The 17285-nt window shown below is 45.8% G+C and overlaps 1 long non-coding RNA gene across 4 annotated transcripts in view; it reads left to right on the top strand.

Moving 5' to 3' along the window:
• The window catches only part of LOC116665825, a 584469-nt gene extending 570682 nt beyond the window's left edge, over window positions 1-13787 (top strand). For all 4 annotated transcript variants that reach the window (XR_004322543.1, XR_004322542.1, XR_004322541.1 and 1 more), the window contains 2 exons: window positions 12004-12097; window positions 12439-13787. This is a non-coding gene — a long non-coding RNA (uncharacterized LOC116665825). The remainder of the gene's footprint in view (window positions 1-12003; window positions 12098-12438) is intronic.
• The last annotated feature ends 3498 nt before the right edge of the window (window positions 13788-17285 follow it).

Here is a 17285-nt window from a genome sequence, read left to right as displayed (position 1 = left end):
CTAAGCTGAAAGATGAAGAGGAGGAAACGGGGGATCTTGTTGCACCCCTCTAATTCCATTTAAGGAGGTAAACAGCTTAATAGAAGATGTTTCAATTTCCTCTAAGTTCTAACAATGTATGAGTCTACAACTTAAGTTCAGTGTCTCTGGCTTGAGCACACAAGATGTCTTTTCTTCTTGGGACCTCCCCCCTCCCCACCAGAGACAGAGAGGAAGAGAAGAGAAATGTTGGATCCTCAGATGCCCTTGGAGTTTTCGCAGAGGCTGCCTCTGTGGGTAGATCACAGGCATTTCTGGCTGCCAGCAAATGTGTTTCCATTTCGTTCGCGCCCCCCTCCCCCATCTCAGGCTCCCAGCCCCCACGTCCTGGCTGACCAGCGTCCAGGAGGCTGCTTGCTCAACAGCCGGAGGTGGGAGGCAGCCCAGGCCTCTCGCCCAGAACCCCCCCTGGGGATGCTTCTGTGACGTCCCTGGCTGGGGCAGCTTCTCTGAGGCTTCCGTGTAGGAAGGAGTCCTAATTCTCTCCAGACGAAGAAAGAACATGCTCCGGGTGAGGAACACTCCGTGGCCAGGGATGGAGCCACCAAGGGAAGGACCCCTGACTCAAGTCCAGATCTGTCTCATTCACAGAATCTTTGTAGACTGTTAGGCCTAGAGCAGATTGCTTGCTCTCGCCCAGTCTGTCTATGCTTCCATCCACACGCTTAGGAGATGGTGCCACGCTTACTTTGAACCTGCCTGTCACTTCCTTTTATTTGGGGAGCTCTTTTGTTCACACATTCATTTAACAAACGCTTGTTGAGTGCCTACGGTGCAGCTGGTGAGCGCTGTGGCCTACACAGCCAGCTGTCCTTGTCTTAATGCAAGTGACACACAGGGGTCCGGGGAAGACCTTCAATTGCGTACTCGGTTGTACTAAAATGCAGCGTGAGACAGAGAACATGCTTGGGTGGCGATGTGTGATGGAGACACTTAGCCAGCACACGGAGCCAACCAGGGTAGTCCCCAAAAGAGGTAATGGGTAAACTGAGGACAGAAAAATAACGACACAGACTGTCTCATTTGTCTCATGTCTCTAGAGCCCAGTGGGATGCCTGGAACAAAAAGATGTGTGTTAACTGGAATGAATCCATGTCTCTACTGCTGAGGTGCCTTCCAGGTCTTTCTGGTCCTCTCCACCCCATTGGCTCCCTGGCCGCACCTTCCCCATTCTCCTCTCCCCTCCCCCAGCAGCATCCCCTGGTCCCCTCACCGGCACTGCCCTACTGCACACAGTCCCCACTCTGTGCTGTGATGGTCGTCCTAAGCACAAAGAGGATTGCCTCGTTTCCCTGCGCAAATCCCCGTGGCTCACCCGGGAGACCCCACCTTCCTCCCCTAGTGCGTCCTCTATTTCCATAACATAGATCGTCACATGGAGGGCTGAACTGGCCACATGCTTTGTCTCCAGTTCCCTTTCCACTTTTCCTCACCTGGTGGACACTGCAGCGTGCCTGCCGAGCCCCTGCCCGGAACTCCTCCTTGGTTACGCGTTTCCCAGCTCACCCACAACTGTATCACGATCCTTGATGAGCCTTGATTCCCCATAGACCGCGGAGACGTCCTCAAGAGCAGAGACGACATTTTATTCACCTCTGTTTCCCCAACCCTGTGTCCGAACTACAGTGGGCACTCAAAAAATGTTTCTAAAAGAAATAGGGCATTTGCATAGCCTTCCAGAAACATCACACTAAGACACAAAATTAATAGGCTTTTTGTTTCCTAAAAATGATAGTTACTCTTACAAGCAAATCTTACAGTTGTTTATTAAATATTTTTTATGAGCAGCAGCAGAGCGGCTGCATTTGGCTTTTGTTTATACTGTACATACTTTACTTCAAAATGAAGAATCAGCTTAGCAGCATGTATGCCAGGGTCTCTTGCCTAGACAAGATCTTGCAGGGGCCTTTGAAGAACTCCAAGACAAATGGGCAGCTTGCAGGCATTCTTTTCCAGAAAAGCCTCTGAAATAGACAGCTCTTGCCAAAGACTCTCTTCTCCAGCAGTCTGCTGGAAAACTGAAGGAGGAACAAACCGGATTTTCTTTTTGAGAAGAGGACTGTTCATCAGTGGAAATAAGCCCACCCCACCGTCAATGGGTACGTTTGACTCCACAGCCAGAGAGCAAAGGTGATCAGCAAACCCTCTGATTTATTGGGAGCATTTTCTTAGTTGGTCATCGAGAAGTGGAAAGTACATATAGTGCTCTTAGTATCCCTGTGATCGCTTTGCAAGGTCGATGTATCATTGCCTCGTGTACCTTCCATCGCCCAGCGCTTACTGCTGAGCTGAAAGCACTAATGAACTTAAACTTTACAGTAGCTCCCGGGAAATTAAGCAGTATCATCTCAGAAGACACCACCCTCTACATCAAGTTAATACTAGGCTTCCATGAACACGATGTTCCGGGGTTAGTGACCCTTTCAAGCCTATGGTGACTCAACAAAAATATCTTCGATAATTTATATAGTTAACCCTGCCTGACACGTGTTTGCCCAAAGTTCCCAGCAAGGCAGCCCAGAAGTTGTTGCTTGCTTTCTGATTTCAAACCCACTCTGGACTCATCGCTGTGTTCTTTGTAAACAGGATTGCTGCTTATTTCAAACTGCAACTCGAAGCGTTTTCAAAATGCCTTTCAGTGAAATCGGAAAGAAAGAAAGCTTATTTGATGTTAAGGAGTGAAATTTCATCGTATCATCTTGTCTCCCCTTGCAGAGGCTCAGACACTCAAAGAGAATCTTGAACACTGGAGTGATCATTCCCTCAAACCCCAAGAATTCACCCAGCCCGACTCTGCTGGCATTACTGTTAATAATATATCTTTTAAAAGTTGCAGGCATGAATTATTTGCAACACAAGTTTGATGGTGATAGCATGCATCGTACATTAGTTCTTGAAGCTGAATTATGCAGGGTTTGTTCAGTGTGGGTCGATAGACGTTGGATTTCTCCAAATCATTTTCCCTTTGCTCTCTCACCGAGAAGATGGTCCTTCTGTGAGGTGAGTTCCTCCATGACAGAAGGTGAGCTCAGTTACCTGGCGGGATGCAAAGGAAACAGCAATGCCCCCACGTTTCAGGAGCATGCCTTCTGCGTCCAAGACATTGCCTCGGAGCTCCAGACAACAGTTAGTAACTAATTGATGAGAATTCATCTTCCGGATGCATTGCTAGAACAGACGCTCCCATTGCTGCTGGGCGGGAAAAGGTCAAGTGGAGAAGAGGACGTGAAATAGCGTACCCTTTGCCCAAACCAAAGCAAATCAAAAGTGCACCAGCATAAATACTAACTACTATAGATAAAATAGATTTAAAAAAGCAATATCTTCTGTGTAGCACAGGGAGCTATATTCAATATCTTGTGGTACGCTCTAATGGAAAAGAATATGCAAACAAATATATGTATATGCATATGGCTGAAGCATTGGGCTGTACACCAGAAATTTACACATTGTAACTGAATACACTTCAATTAAAAAAAAAAAGTACACCAGGATAATAAAATGGAGAGGATCCACCTTGTAAGGCACATGTGGATTCCCCCCAGGTGACCAGGGCTCTCCTGCCCATTGCCTTTCACCTCTTCTTTCCTTCCCTTTTCGGTTCATCTCTGCATCATCTTAAGTTTAATCTGCACTAACTCTTCTCCCAGGGTCTCATTAGATTTTTCCACCGCTAAATGTTCAGTGCCAAAAATATTGCCTGATAACGTAGTAAGCACTCAGAAGATACCTATTGCATGGCCTGAGTGTGAATGTGGAGTGATCACACATGTGTCCCCACTTCTGCATGTGTTGGTTCTGACCGCCATTCCCCAGAAAGGGTTGGATTGGGTCATTCAGGCACCGTTGTCTTATCTGGGCAGATCTCTCACACCAGCATACCCCTGCAGGCCACCTTTGGATGTGGGACCCTTTCTTTGCATTGTCTGTGGCCTGATGGGTGAGATGACAACTTCTGCAGGAGGACTGACCTTGGGTGATTATGAACAGATATCCAAGCATCCAGGTGTTTTGGACACCTCATTGATGCTCCAGAAAATATGTCCTCATCCTCTGTTTTGTGCTCAGCATCGTGCTAGTTCTTACAGGTATCAGTGGATTAGAATGAGTGGTTGAAAGATCTCCCAGGTAAGGAGGGATTAGAAAGGGACACAGGGAAACTTTGGGGGAGGAGGTGGATATTGTCTTGATTGTGGTCGAGGTTTCATAGGTGTACACAGATATCAAGACATCCAGTTGTGCATTTTAAATATATTCAGTGTACTGTACATCAATGGTATCTTGATACAGCTTAAACATCAGATTAAAAGATGTCCTCCAAAATGATGAGGCCATCGTTTCCAAGGCTAGGATAGGTCATTTGTTGGAATCCCGAGCTGGGCCAGATACTTTGACATGTCTCCCATTCCACAGCATTTGTCTGAACGTTAGATGAGACAGATCTTGATCTGAAGTGATGATAACTGGGTTGGAAGAATGGGCCAGATCAAATAGATGCTGTTTAATGGGGGGAAATGTGAAACTTCTTTGTGACTCAAAGGCCAATGGGTCAAGTGTGGAATTAGGAAGAGACAGCTTCACAGGAAAATACATAAAAGAGATGGAAGGTGTTTAGCTGGCAGCAAATTTGACCATGCACTGTGATCGCCAAAAGTGGGGCGAAAGGAAAATTTTAGGATGCGTTATCTAGAAGAAGGAAGGAGATTGTTTTATTCTCCTTCTGAGTTTTATTCTTAGCTGGAATATTGTGTTTGTTTCTGGTGGGTCACAATTAATAGGGGACATTTGGGTAGGATTTTGAGAAGACACAAACCAGGATGGTGAAATGATTTAAGATAATTTAGCATGAAGAACAGTAGAAGGAGCTAAGAATGTCTTCAATGATTTGCCAACTACAGGGAAATAAAATTTGGCAGGTGCCCGGCATTCTGCAAAACATACATCACATGCCTTAAATCTGTAAGTCTGTAGAGCAATCCTATGAGGGGATGTGGCCTCACCATATTCACTGAATTTTTCAGCTCTCCATCTTCCGGGGACATGGTAGGCTTGCACTTTAAAATCAGGCGTAGCAGCCATGTAACATTCTTTGGCCAATGGACTATGAATGTAAATGATACATGTACTTTCTGGGTAGAAGCACATAACAAAACAGACCCATCAGCTGGGTCGCTGAGTGAAGACAACCTAGGTCAGACCCTGCCCTTAGCCAGAGCCACAGAAAACAGGAGCAAAAATGAAAGCTTAGTTATTTAAAGCTACTGAGATTTTTGGAGCTGTTTGTTACTACAGCAAAAGTGCACCCTGACTGATATAGATAGTAATTCATGAGGAAATAATATGCCTAATATCCTACATCCAGTCAGTGACAGAGTTGTGATCCGAATTCTGTTGAGACTGGCTCCACGTCACACCCACTTCATCACCCTAATACACAGAGGGGTTAAATCTAATGTGTAATATTTGAGCAGAAGACAGGGCAAAACTGGAAGGTGCAAGAGACCTCATTTTTGGCTCAACAGAAGAGACCACAACCGCAGTTATCTGACAATAAAAGGGGCTGCTTGAGAGGTGTTTATCTCTCCATCTCTGAGTATGTTGAAGCAGAAGCTTATCAACTGCTTTTCTAGGATGTGGTGGTGAAAATTCAAGCACCAAGAAGATGTTTGAGCTAAAAGGCTTGTTAGTTTCCTTCCAGCCCTGATATCCTGGGAGACTGTACCTTTTAAATGGTAGATGTGCCCAGAGGGCATTTCATAAACACGAGCTGAGTATAATAAAGCATTCTCAACCAGAGAGGCGGAAAGCCAGCTCCTTTTCAACGTCTAGATAACTGGTAAATTAGATCAATGCTGATATCTCATACACGCTACAGAAGTTCAGAGAACCTAGCTGAGTCTTCAGATATTAATTGCAGGAAATGATTTGTCTGCTTTAAGTGGTAATGCTGCCTAGAGCCTCAGGTCTGTCTTCATTCTCTGAGATCCCCCTAAAGCAAAATACATTTTTATCTTTCTGTTTTGTCCATGACCTACCCCCTCCCATCCCCACCCAACCCCACGTTAATAAACACCAATGTTTTGTTGTGACCAGCGATTCTCTCTGCATTTTAAATTCCACCTTCCTTGGGTGAGCTACTGAGACCCAAGTTTTCCCAGCCTGAGCATCTCAGCCACACAAATCATAGAGCAAGGAGATTTTTATGCAAAATAAAGCACTTTCCATGCTTTTCCCCTTGCAATGATTACGTGATTTTCCCCTGAAACTGAACAATATGTGTTTCATAAATAGATCCCTCTCTCTGTAAGCAAACCTTGGAAATGGATTATTTGTTTGGTTTGCATTTTGTCTTTCAGTGTTACAGCTACCAGAAGCCATTTCTCACAGGCACGCTGGGGAAAGGGGGGACTGAGAGGGCTGAGAGTCACAGAGACTGCCCCTTTCCCTGAGACTGCTCCCCTTCCAGTGCCACCTTGCCTGTTAGATCACGAGATACTCAGAAAGCCTTGAAAAGAGTTGATTTCTAATCCCAGAGGGGGTGGTTCTCAAATTATCAGTGAGGGGGAAAAATAAAGAACAATAGAAAAAAAAAAAAAAGATGTGTTTTAACATCTGAAATTCATAGCCTTTCTAGGCAGGTGTTTATTTTTAGTAACCTCATGTTACTTCTGGAAAAAGCAGGGAAAGTTCAATATTTGAGAGAAGTTACCATTCTCTGCTGAAATTACCAAACCGTGGGAAGTCAAAGGCATTCTTTACAGGGTGATGCAGTCAGGTGAAAAAAAAAAAAAAAAGACACTGGCCATCCGTTTGAAAGAAAGGGCACATTTAAGACCACGGTTGTGAGTCCTCGATATTGAAATCCTTCTAAAAGGTATTTCTTCCCCTTTTCACGGAGATTGCCTGCAGTTCCGAATGTCTCCGGCCAGAGAGAAGGGAGTGGAGTTGGGGTCTCCTGGCTCTGACTTACCATGTCCACTGGCCACGTGAGAGCCAGGGCTGCCTGCCCGGCTAGTCTAAAGAGACCAAGTCATTTGATTCCCAGGACAAAGGGGCCTCATCAGAGTGGACACAGCCCAGCAGGGAAAGCCTGACATCACACAAAATAGAGACAACCTCATTATTCTGGAATGTGGGGGCTGTGGGGAGAGCAGAGTTGAAATGTGCCTTTATACCTTACCTAAATCCCAACAAAGCCCATGAGTGTCCAAGTATCACCGAGAATACGGTAAATAACTCCAGCACCCTGCAGTACGCAAAGCATTTGATGTGAATTATGGATTTTTCCATTTCAAATTAGCCTTCAGTCTCTCGGGGAGGTAATATAGCCTCGTCGCTTCAGAATAGGGGCTCTGGTGTCAGCCTGTCTGAGCTCAGATTTTATTTCTCCTACTTGTTACCTAGAACATGACTTTGCACAAGTCCTTCTCTGCACCTCCGTTAACTCATCTATAAAATGGGATAAGAATGGATTATTGTCAGCATGTGTACAATTCCTGGCACAAAGGAAGTGATATTATGCTCATTACCATCACACTATCACTGTCATTATAAGGAAAGATTTCCTAAATATTTCAACAGGACGCCCTATTGCTACTATAGTGACCTTTTCATGAGAATCCACGCAAAGTGCAAAGATCTGGACATTGTAATAAAAGGTGCTCATTGTTGCACACTTGAGTTCTCTGGGTTCGAAGGCATCAGTGTGCATATGTGTCGAAACTGACTTGAGTCTAGGCTTTTACATTACCGCAATATGAATTATAATGCCTAGGGTCAGGTAGGGTGTAAAATAAACAGGGCCACCTGTGTAAACGGTGAGTCTCGTCCCTGACACTCAGCCTGGTGGTGCTGCCCCCCCCCCATGAACTCAGACCCACGTCCTGTAGTTGGACAAGCCTTTGAGAGTGTGGGGAGGGATTCCAGGGGCAGCATGTGCCACCTGGTTGTTCCTGATGAGGGATCCCTTGGAATGAGAGCCTAACCTCGAGACCTGCGGTCTCCACCCTTGTAAACTCTTCATCTTGTATTGCAGCCATCTCTGACCATAGCATTTCAGTCTCTCTCCCCTCACCTCCTGGACCACAAGCTCACAGGAAAAGCTAAATGGTCTCTGCCTCTTTCTTACACTCAACCTACAAAACACAAGCAATGTGTCTGCACAGGAATCACTCATGAGGTGCTTATTGAATGAACAAATAATACAACACTGCCTTTTTCCATGATTTAACAGAGCAAGAGGTATTATATTTGCTGATTTAATATAAGACCTTTCCAGGCAGCACCTATACACTGATGTAACCTGATGTCATGTCCCCAGGCTGAACACAGTTGCTTGCACACTCTGGTTGCTTAATAAATGTTCGTTTTGTGAATGAGTGAAGGAAGGAATAAATGAGTAAACCATGGAGTGGCTCAATGAATATTTGATGTTTCAGGCTAAATAAAACATTTGCCATCTGATGACTTGGGTAAATCGGGGTATGCACATCAGCTCATTAAGTACATGGCAAAGAGTCAGTCGTTGAACTTGTCTCTTTATAAAATATGATTCGGGGCTGTAATAAACCCAGAATCACACATGCATGAAATGAAGCGTCAGTTGCAGGCTTTCTGTAAAGGTTCTGTTCATCCACGTGCCATCCTGATTTGACAATCCCTTTCTTTAAAGTCTGTTTTCTTCATCCCCTATCCCCACACCTCACCCCTCCTCAGGGACAGACCTTGTCAATGCCAACACCCCTTCACTGAATTTTTTTTTTCCAAAAACAAAAAGCACTAAGTGGCATGTGACTCACTTCCTAGACACAATCCAGGCTTTATTTTCTAAAGTGGAGAAAGCACAGGGGACTCACAGAAATGTCAGGACATTACCAAACGTTGGCCGGCATCAGAAAGGAACTCTCATACCGTGCTGGCGCGAATATAAAATGGTGAAGTTACTTTGAGAATCTATTTGCAGTTTCTACTCAAATGAAGCACGCACCAACCCTATAACCAGGGAATTCTATCCCTAGGAATATTAGCCACAAAAAAACAGGTGCATGTGCCCCCAAAAGGCATACGCAGGAATGCTTCAAGATGACTTATTCATCTTAGTCAAGCGATAAATAGATGTCGTTTCTCTGCATGTGGAATATGATAGAGCAGTGAACAAAGAACAAACTATTAATGAAGCGGGACTGCCCATTGCAACTTCGTCTGGAAGAATCTCACAGATACTCTGTTGAGTGAAAGAAACCAGATGCCAAAAAGTACATGCTGTATAAATCTGTTTGTAGAAAGTTAAAAAAAAACAAGCAAAACTAATCAGTGATGATGGAAGTATGAATAGAGGGTGAGAAGGAAGGAGACTGAACTGAGAAGAGCCCAGGAGAGCCTTCTGGAGAGCTGGAAATGCTTTATACTCTGATCTCAGTGGCGGGCACGTCGGTCACCCATGTCATCAGGCCAGGTGCTTAAGATCAGTGCACTTCTCGTACTCTGCTCTAGCCATCTTGTTCCTCATTTTGAAAAATGTAATTGCAACAAATGCCAGGATTCTCTCATGCTACCGAGATCGCTTGACGTCTTAATTCACTGGTAGAATCTCCTTCTTATTTCTTTCTGAATGTTAATAAATGGCTTTGAGTAGATTTCCTAAGTATTATTTTAGTAGCTGAACTGCTCTGATGTTTGTCACACAAACAGCAGTCATGGAGCAGTGACAGTTGGAACTCGGGGGCCATGTGAACCAGAGCACACCCGGCTGCTCTAGCCGTGTGGCCTTGGGCACCGTATCTTTACCTTCTTGAGTCTCAGTCTGCTTGTCTAGGAAGTGGAGACAATATCCGTATTCATTGGGATTAAATGAGAGAGTCTATGGGAAAGTGGATAGCTGGGCACAGAGTAGAGGTGACTAGTTGTAGTATTAGACACAGGGGTTCAGTAGCAGCAAGAGCAGTTGCGGAATTGCTAATAGTGGCACTGGAGTCACCTCCGGGTCTGGCTTGGCTAAAGGAGAACATAGCCTGCAAGGCGTTTGCTCCCGGGTCTGGAACACCCCATATGTACGGCGTGACATTCATCCATGTTCCTGGTGTCACCAGAGCCCAAAGTAAAGCCAGATGTCCCCTGCCCCCGTCTGAACCCCAGGCTGCGGTTCAGTGGGCAGATGGTGCACATAATTCTCCGTAATGATCCCCCTCCGTGGGCTGCCCCGGGACAGTGTGTGATTACTGTGTAAAAAAGGAAACCAGAGGTTAAACCTTGGTGGAATCCGTGTCTGGTTAGATCATTTACGTTCGTAATTACTTTCCATCACCACACTGGAGCGTGTCTGGTTGTTCATAATGGGAACAGTGATTTGCTGTCGGCGTCCACATGGAGAAGGCCGTGTGACTCACACGTCCGGGCCCAGCTCAGGGAATGCGGCGAGGCTGAGTCCTTGCTCGGGCTGATTCAGTTGGCGATGGTGTCCCTCTTCCTGGTAAAGCCACTGACACTCAGAGACGAGAAGGACCATGAACTCCATTGGGAGGTGAAAGATAGATCGGTTCCTCTCCCAGCAAGTCTTAGCCCTGTCAGCAGCAGCGGAAGCTGTCATTTCTCTAGAACCCACGATATGCCGGAGCACTCTGTGTAGTGCGGCACTGTGACCCCGTTCTCACTCTGTCTGGGCGTAATCATCTCCACGTTAAAGATGATGAAATGGAGGGTTATAGGAATGAAGTCAAGCTTGTAAGTGACAGAGCCAGAAATCAAATGCCTTCATGCCTGACTCCCCAGCGCTAGGCTTCCCCAAATGGAACCTGCAGGCTGTTGGAAAGTCTGACTTTCCACGGGCTACTCACAGGCTCTGTACACAGAAGCTCCTCAAGAATGACCACAGTGCTCCCCTCAAAGGACTAGTGTCTGGGTCAGGCCTGTTAGCCCAATCCTATCTGCCAGCTCCCAGCCCCCAACCCAAATATCACATCCATTTGGGAAGGATTGTAAGTTTATGGTGGCCCCTTGCTTTCTGCAAGGAAGTTGACCCCATGAGGAGCAATCCTCAGGAAAACTTAGAGTCAGAATAACTCAGCTTTTTGGGGTTAAATCTCACACTTACTTTTATTTCTGGAAGATTCCAAGATAAAGAGAAGAGATTGAAACCATGTATTGGCTCTACCAAAACACAGGCACACATCCCCACTCACTGGAGTGCCATATTGGTTGGAGATTGATGACAGAGGCCAATAAATAAAAGTAGCTACTATTGGCTATCGTGCTTAGCACATAGGACGTATTCAATTAACTATCATAATTATGTTTATTGTCATTCTATAAAAGATGGATGTTAGTTTTCATCTCCTATAGATAACTTCCCACAAGGATTCAGCTTCTAAGCAAGGCTGAACTCCCCAGAGAGTCCCACATGCTACTGTTTTGCACAGAGGGGACATTCCATCATGGCCCATGGGCAGCTCATTCTCGTGGACCAAGTTGATTCTCACTTCTCCCATGGAATCTTGGGAGTAGTGTGTCTTCCAATCCACGGACAAAATCAAGCTCTTGATAATAGCATAGAATACTGGATAAAAGAGATCAGTGTAAAAGCATTTGCATGAGGGGAATTCACAGCTCTCTTGCAATGAAATAAATTCATTTCTGCCTGCAGACTCTGGGGCCGCCGGGGACCATTGTGCCCGGCTGATGCAGGGGTGTTCTCCACCCAGCCATCTGCAGGTGAGTCAGAAGTGCGCTTCCACTGGCAAGTTGTGTGTGTAGGGTCCTGTGGTCCCCTGGAGTTGTGGCAACAGTGCATCGGGAGACACTTGAAGTGGAACAAATGGCTGGCTTGGGTGTGCTGCAGTTGTATCTCCCAGATTTACATCTGCTTAGAATATTTTTAGCTCAACACATATCTTGTCCCTGAAACTGAGCGGGAGCTGTCACAGACAGCTCAAGACAGGGCCCGGCTTGACTTTGTTTTCTATTTTCCAGCAGCCAGAGGCCCACACTTCCGGACTCATTTGAGTGATTACAGCAAAGACGAAGTCGTCGTGGATTTCATCACACGGGAGGCCTGCCACATCTGGTAAGTTGTTTGATATTTATATAGATAAGTCTTCGAAAATAATGAACTTCCAGGAAATACATATTGGATCTGCCTCCCAAAGTCTCAGAGAACAAAATGCTTAATGTTAGGGAGGGAACTGAGGGAGTGTTTTGCAAAGTGTTCTCTGTAGAAGCTGAAATCTGGATTACCTTCCATGGAAAGAGGGGTCTGTTATCAAATAACGGATGTATACGAAGGCCCCAGCTTTGAGGTCCCCCAAGTACACCAGCACACAAAAAGTTCTAAAGTCCAGCAGTCATGGAACCTTTGTCTCAGGGTTTTCTGAAAGTTTTGCTCATGGAAGCTTTATTTTTTTCAAGGAACACTGTTTCCTGGGATGACTTCTAGGAAACAGTTGGCCAAGGAAATTTGTTGATGCAGAGGCCCAGGAAAACGTTTCTTCTCAATCAAGAGTCCTACTGAATAGATTCTAGTTGGAAATAATTATTTCACACTGGTCAGATTTTCAGAGGAAGAGTTTAGGGGCTGGAGTAAAATCACCTTCAAAGATCCAAGAAAGTCTGGACATTTTGCCATTGCCATTCGTCTTAGACCCCTTAGGCTGCTGTAACAAAAATACCGCCACCTGGGTGACTTCAACAGCAAGGATTTACTTCTCATGGTTTTGGAGGCTGGAAAGTCCAAGATCAAGGGAGCAGCAGATTTGGTAGCTGGTGAGGACCTGCTTGCTATGTCATAGACGGCCGTCTCTTCACCCTGTTCTGACATGGGGGAAGGGGCTAGGGAGCCCTCTGGGGTCTGTTTTATAAGGGCAGTAATCGCATTCATGAAGTTGCCACCCAAATGATCTAACCACTTCCCAAAGGCTCCACCTCCTAACCATCAAAATGGGGAATAAGTTTCAACATAGGAATTTTAGGGGGACACTCATGTTCAGTCTATAACACCATCCAAGTTAATATCTTAGAAACTAAGTCAAAACTCTAGGTAGCAGGCCAACCACGACCTTAATAAAGCCCTAAGCAGGACCTTGATTACTGAGCTGGGCTTTGGCATCATTAGAATCAAGTCTGAGCCCCTCTTCCCTTATAATAGTGGTGTGATCTCAGGCTGCTTTCTACAGCTTCACAATCTTGATCTTTAAAACGAGGACAATATAATAATAATAGCACCTTCCTGCATAAATCTCGTGAGGATCAAATGAGACTGCAGATGTACACCCTGGGCCTGAGGTAAGCGTTCGTTTAACGCTGGCTATTAAAACTATATGCTGTTTTTGTTAGTCTCCAGTCCTCCCAGAGTGATGAGCACTGAAACCCCTTAAGTAGTGAAACGATTATTTTATTCCTGGGCAGGGAGGGAGGAGGAGCCAGACTGAGGGGAAGAGGGACCCCAGGATGTAGAGTTGGTGCTCACAGCCCCAGAAAAGGAAGGAGAGCAGGCCAAGGGGCTGGGACTCTTGCTTGATGGAGAACAGAGAGCTGGAAGCAGCCCCGAGGCCTAACAGCCACAGAAGAGAGGAAAGGACTGAGTGCAGCCAAAACAAACTTGTCAGACATTGCCACGAAATGCCACCGAGGTCCCTGTAAAATGCCGGGCACACCTTCAGGGAAAGGTAGAAACAACTATGCAATTTGGTTGCTTCATTTTTCTCTTGCATTTCTAGCTTAGATTTTTTTTTTCCTCTCTTAATAAAATTTTGCTACCGTCTGGGCCTACAAATTTGCAAGGATGGGTGGATCTCTCCATTAGTTACATGACATGGGAGCTTGGCACACAAACCTGAAAAAGGAAGTAGTTACCTCCTGCTCAGAATCCACGAAGGCACATGGGGATGGCCCACTGGGTGGGAGTCAGAGCTTGGCTTGTATGCTTCTTAGCATTGACGTGAGCCGCTATCACAGACTCGGTGCCTTCACACAAGAGCTGAAATCGAAGTGTTGGGCGGCCTGGCTCCCTCCGCAGGCTCTTGGAAGGAATCCCTCCTTGCCTCTTCCAGCTTCTAGGGCCTGCGGCCACATCACTAGTCTCTGCCTCCATCTTCACGTGGGCTCCTTCTGTGTGTGTGTGTGTGTGTGTGTGTGTGTGTGTGTGTGTGTGTGTGTGTGTGCCTGTGTCTCTAATAAAGACGAACAGTGTATGTAGGGCCCATCCTTGTCAAGTGTGATCTCATCTCAAGACCCTCAACAAATTACATCTGCCAAGACCCTATTTCCAAATAAGGTCCCCTTCTGGGGTTCCAAGTGGGCATGAATTTGGGGGGTATAGCCAGTAGTCAACCCACGACAGCTTGGGAGCCTGGGATAGGAGTTACCCAGGGATCTGTGATGGCCCAGAAGATAGGGTTAAATGGAGACTGGTCACCCAGCTAGGTAGAGAAATACTGAAATAATGGGAGGCAGCGAGCTGGTCTTTGTGCTAAGCATTCCCACAGAGGATCTCACAGAAGCCTGGTGAGGAACAGGTGGGGTGAGCACTATTTTCAGCCCTGCTTTGCTGAGGGGGAAGCCAAGGTCCAGCGATGCCGTGGATCTCGGCCACATTCATGGAACTAATTAGTGGTAGACTCAGCTTTGGAGCGCCAGTGCCTCTGACCCCTGTGCGCGGAAGCTCAGTGCAGGGTGACTGTACACCGCAGTTCTCTGGGCCCCATTGCAGCTCACGCAGAGACGAACATGAAGCCAACCCTTGGGTGACTGAGTAAGACAAGGAAGGCCATTCTTACCTGGAAAGCATTTTCTTTACCCTACTCAAAAGCCTTCCTGCCTTTTTTGGTTTTTCCCACCACCTCCAACAAATATTCCTCCTACCACCCCCAGAGGCCTGACACAAAATTTACGTTTTCCAGAACGTTCTTTAATTTGGGATGAGCCCTTGAAAGTCTGTGTGAGTAGCACCATGGCAAAAAAAAAAAAAAAAAAAAAAAAAGCAGGCCAATAAATGAGCTCATATGCTGAGTTTGGGGGCACGCCCTCTGGGCTCCAGGCCTGGGGTGGTCGCTGAGGTGGGAGGCTCGTTCTTCAAGTCCTCTCGTCTCCATGACCTCAGGTGAAAACCAGAGGCTTGGAGAAGAGGATTCCAAAGGCCAGGCCCAGCCCCAGCTCGCTGTGGCGCCCTGCGTCCTCTCACAGCTGTGGGATCTCCAGCTGGAAGCAGCCTGACAGTCTCAACATGAAAACGGACCCTGCAGTCCATCCCGCCCCGCTCGCTGTATGTCTTTCTCCCTGGGGTTCCTTCCTTAGTCTTTGCTTTCCCCTTCCCTGCAGAAATCTCAGAATCCAAAGAAATGATCGCTCAGATAGTGTCTTTCTTTTTAGTAGGAGATGGACCTTCTCTCTGTTTAAGACGATTCCAGGTCACTATCATCATCCCCCAACCTCCACCCCATCCCCCTCTTCTCCTGTCTGGCCCTGACCCAGACCTTGCAAGAAGCAGGAACCAGGGGTGCGTTTGCTGTTTCTGGTCCCCGAGTCTGAGCTCGAGCCCAAGTCTCTGAGCTGCTGGAAGAGGCTGACACCCATCCATTTCTGGGCTGACCTAAGTGGACCCCAGTGGCTGGAAAGTGATGCTTCGTGCACAGGCCACATACTGCCTTGTCTCTGGAAGGGACTTTCTATTTTATTTTTACTTGAAAAATGACTCGTAGCCACACCCTCTCACCATCTCCTGAACACCCCTGCTTCTCAGCCCTCAGCAGTTGGTAGATGTCTGCTCTGTGTACAAATTGTCCTCAGCACTCTGTACTAAGTAGAATGATCTAGGGGAGAGAGCATGGCCTGTTAAAAAAAAAAAAAAAAAAAAAAAAGGTCACAAAGCAGTCACTGGAGTGATAGCACATCTCACCACCTTCCCAGGCTGGGTGCGTCGGCAGGACTGGAGCTGGGTGGGTGGGTCAGTCTGGGAAAGATTTCGTGGATGCCTAAGAGCAGTTATCTCTTGAAATTTGCTTACAAAATGAAACGGGGAAAAGGAAGCAGGTAAAACAGCTTCTTCACAGCCCAGGGTCTGAGTTCTCTCTGCAGTCTTGTGGACTGAGGTGCAAGGGGCCACACGAAGGTGCAACTGGAACTCTCTTTGAGCTAGAGCAGGATGCATTTATTTATTTGTTGTTTTTTTTTAGAACATAATGATTCAGTATTTGTGTATATTGTGAAATATACACCACAACAAGTCTAGGTAACATTCATCACCATACATAGTTAACATTTTTTCCTTGTGAGGAGAACATTTAAGATCTACTTTTAGCAACTTTCAAATAGGCAATACAGTATTGTTAACCATATCCAGCATGCTGTACATTACATCCCCATGACTTATTTATTTTGTAACTGGAAGTTTGTACTTTTTGATGCCGTTCACCCATTTTGTTCACTCCCAACCCCTGCCTCTGATAACTAACCAATCTGTTCTCTGTACCTATGAGCTCAATTTTTTTCTCTTAATTTTAGATTCCACATATAAGTGAGATGATATTATATTTGTCTTTCTCAGTCTGACTTATTTCACTTAGCGTAATGCCTTCCAGGTCCATCCATGTTGTTGCAAGTGGCAAGATTTCATTCTTTTTTATGGCTGAATAATATTCCATTTTCTTTATCCATTGATGAACACTTAGGTTGCTTCCATGTCTTGGCTATTGTAAATAATGCTACAGTAAACATGGGGGTGCATATATCTAATATTTTTGTTTTCCTTGGATAAATACCCAGAAGCAGGGTTGCTGGATAATCTGGTAGTTTTATTTCAATTTTGTAGACACTTCCATACTGTTTTCCATAGTGGCTGTACCAATTTACATTCCCACCAACAGTTCGCAAGGATTCCCTTCTCTCTAAATCCTTGCCAGCACTTGTTATTTCTTATCTTTTTGATAATAGCCATTTTAACAGGGATGAGGTGAGATCTTATTGTGATTTTGATTTGCATTTCCCTGTTAATTAGTGATATTGAACACCTTTCATGTACCTATTGGCCTTCTGTATATCTTCTTTGAAAAAAATGTTTATTCAGGTCTTTGAGCAGAATGCATTTAGAGAACTCAAAGCACTGCCAGCAACAGAGCCATTGATTCCTACTCTGTCCACTGATGTCCTGATCTCTCTGTTCACAATGTTTATTGAGCATCTAGTATATACCGTTTACCGTGCGCGAGGCTCTGAGGCCATGACATAAGTCAGGGATCCACATGCATTTCTGTAAAGGTCTA

The sequence above is a fragment of the Camelus ferus genome, chromosome 9 (assembly GCF_009834535.1).
Source record: "Camelus ferus isolate YT-003-E chromosome 9, BCGSAC_Cfer_1.0, whole genome shotgun sequence".
NCBI classification, from domain to species: Eukaryota; Metazoa; Chordata; class Mammalia; order Artiodactyla; family Camelidae; genus Camelus; species Camelus ferus.
Note: the sequence above shows the minus strand (reverse complement) of the source record. Positions and strands in the feature narration are given on the sequence as shown.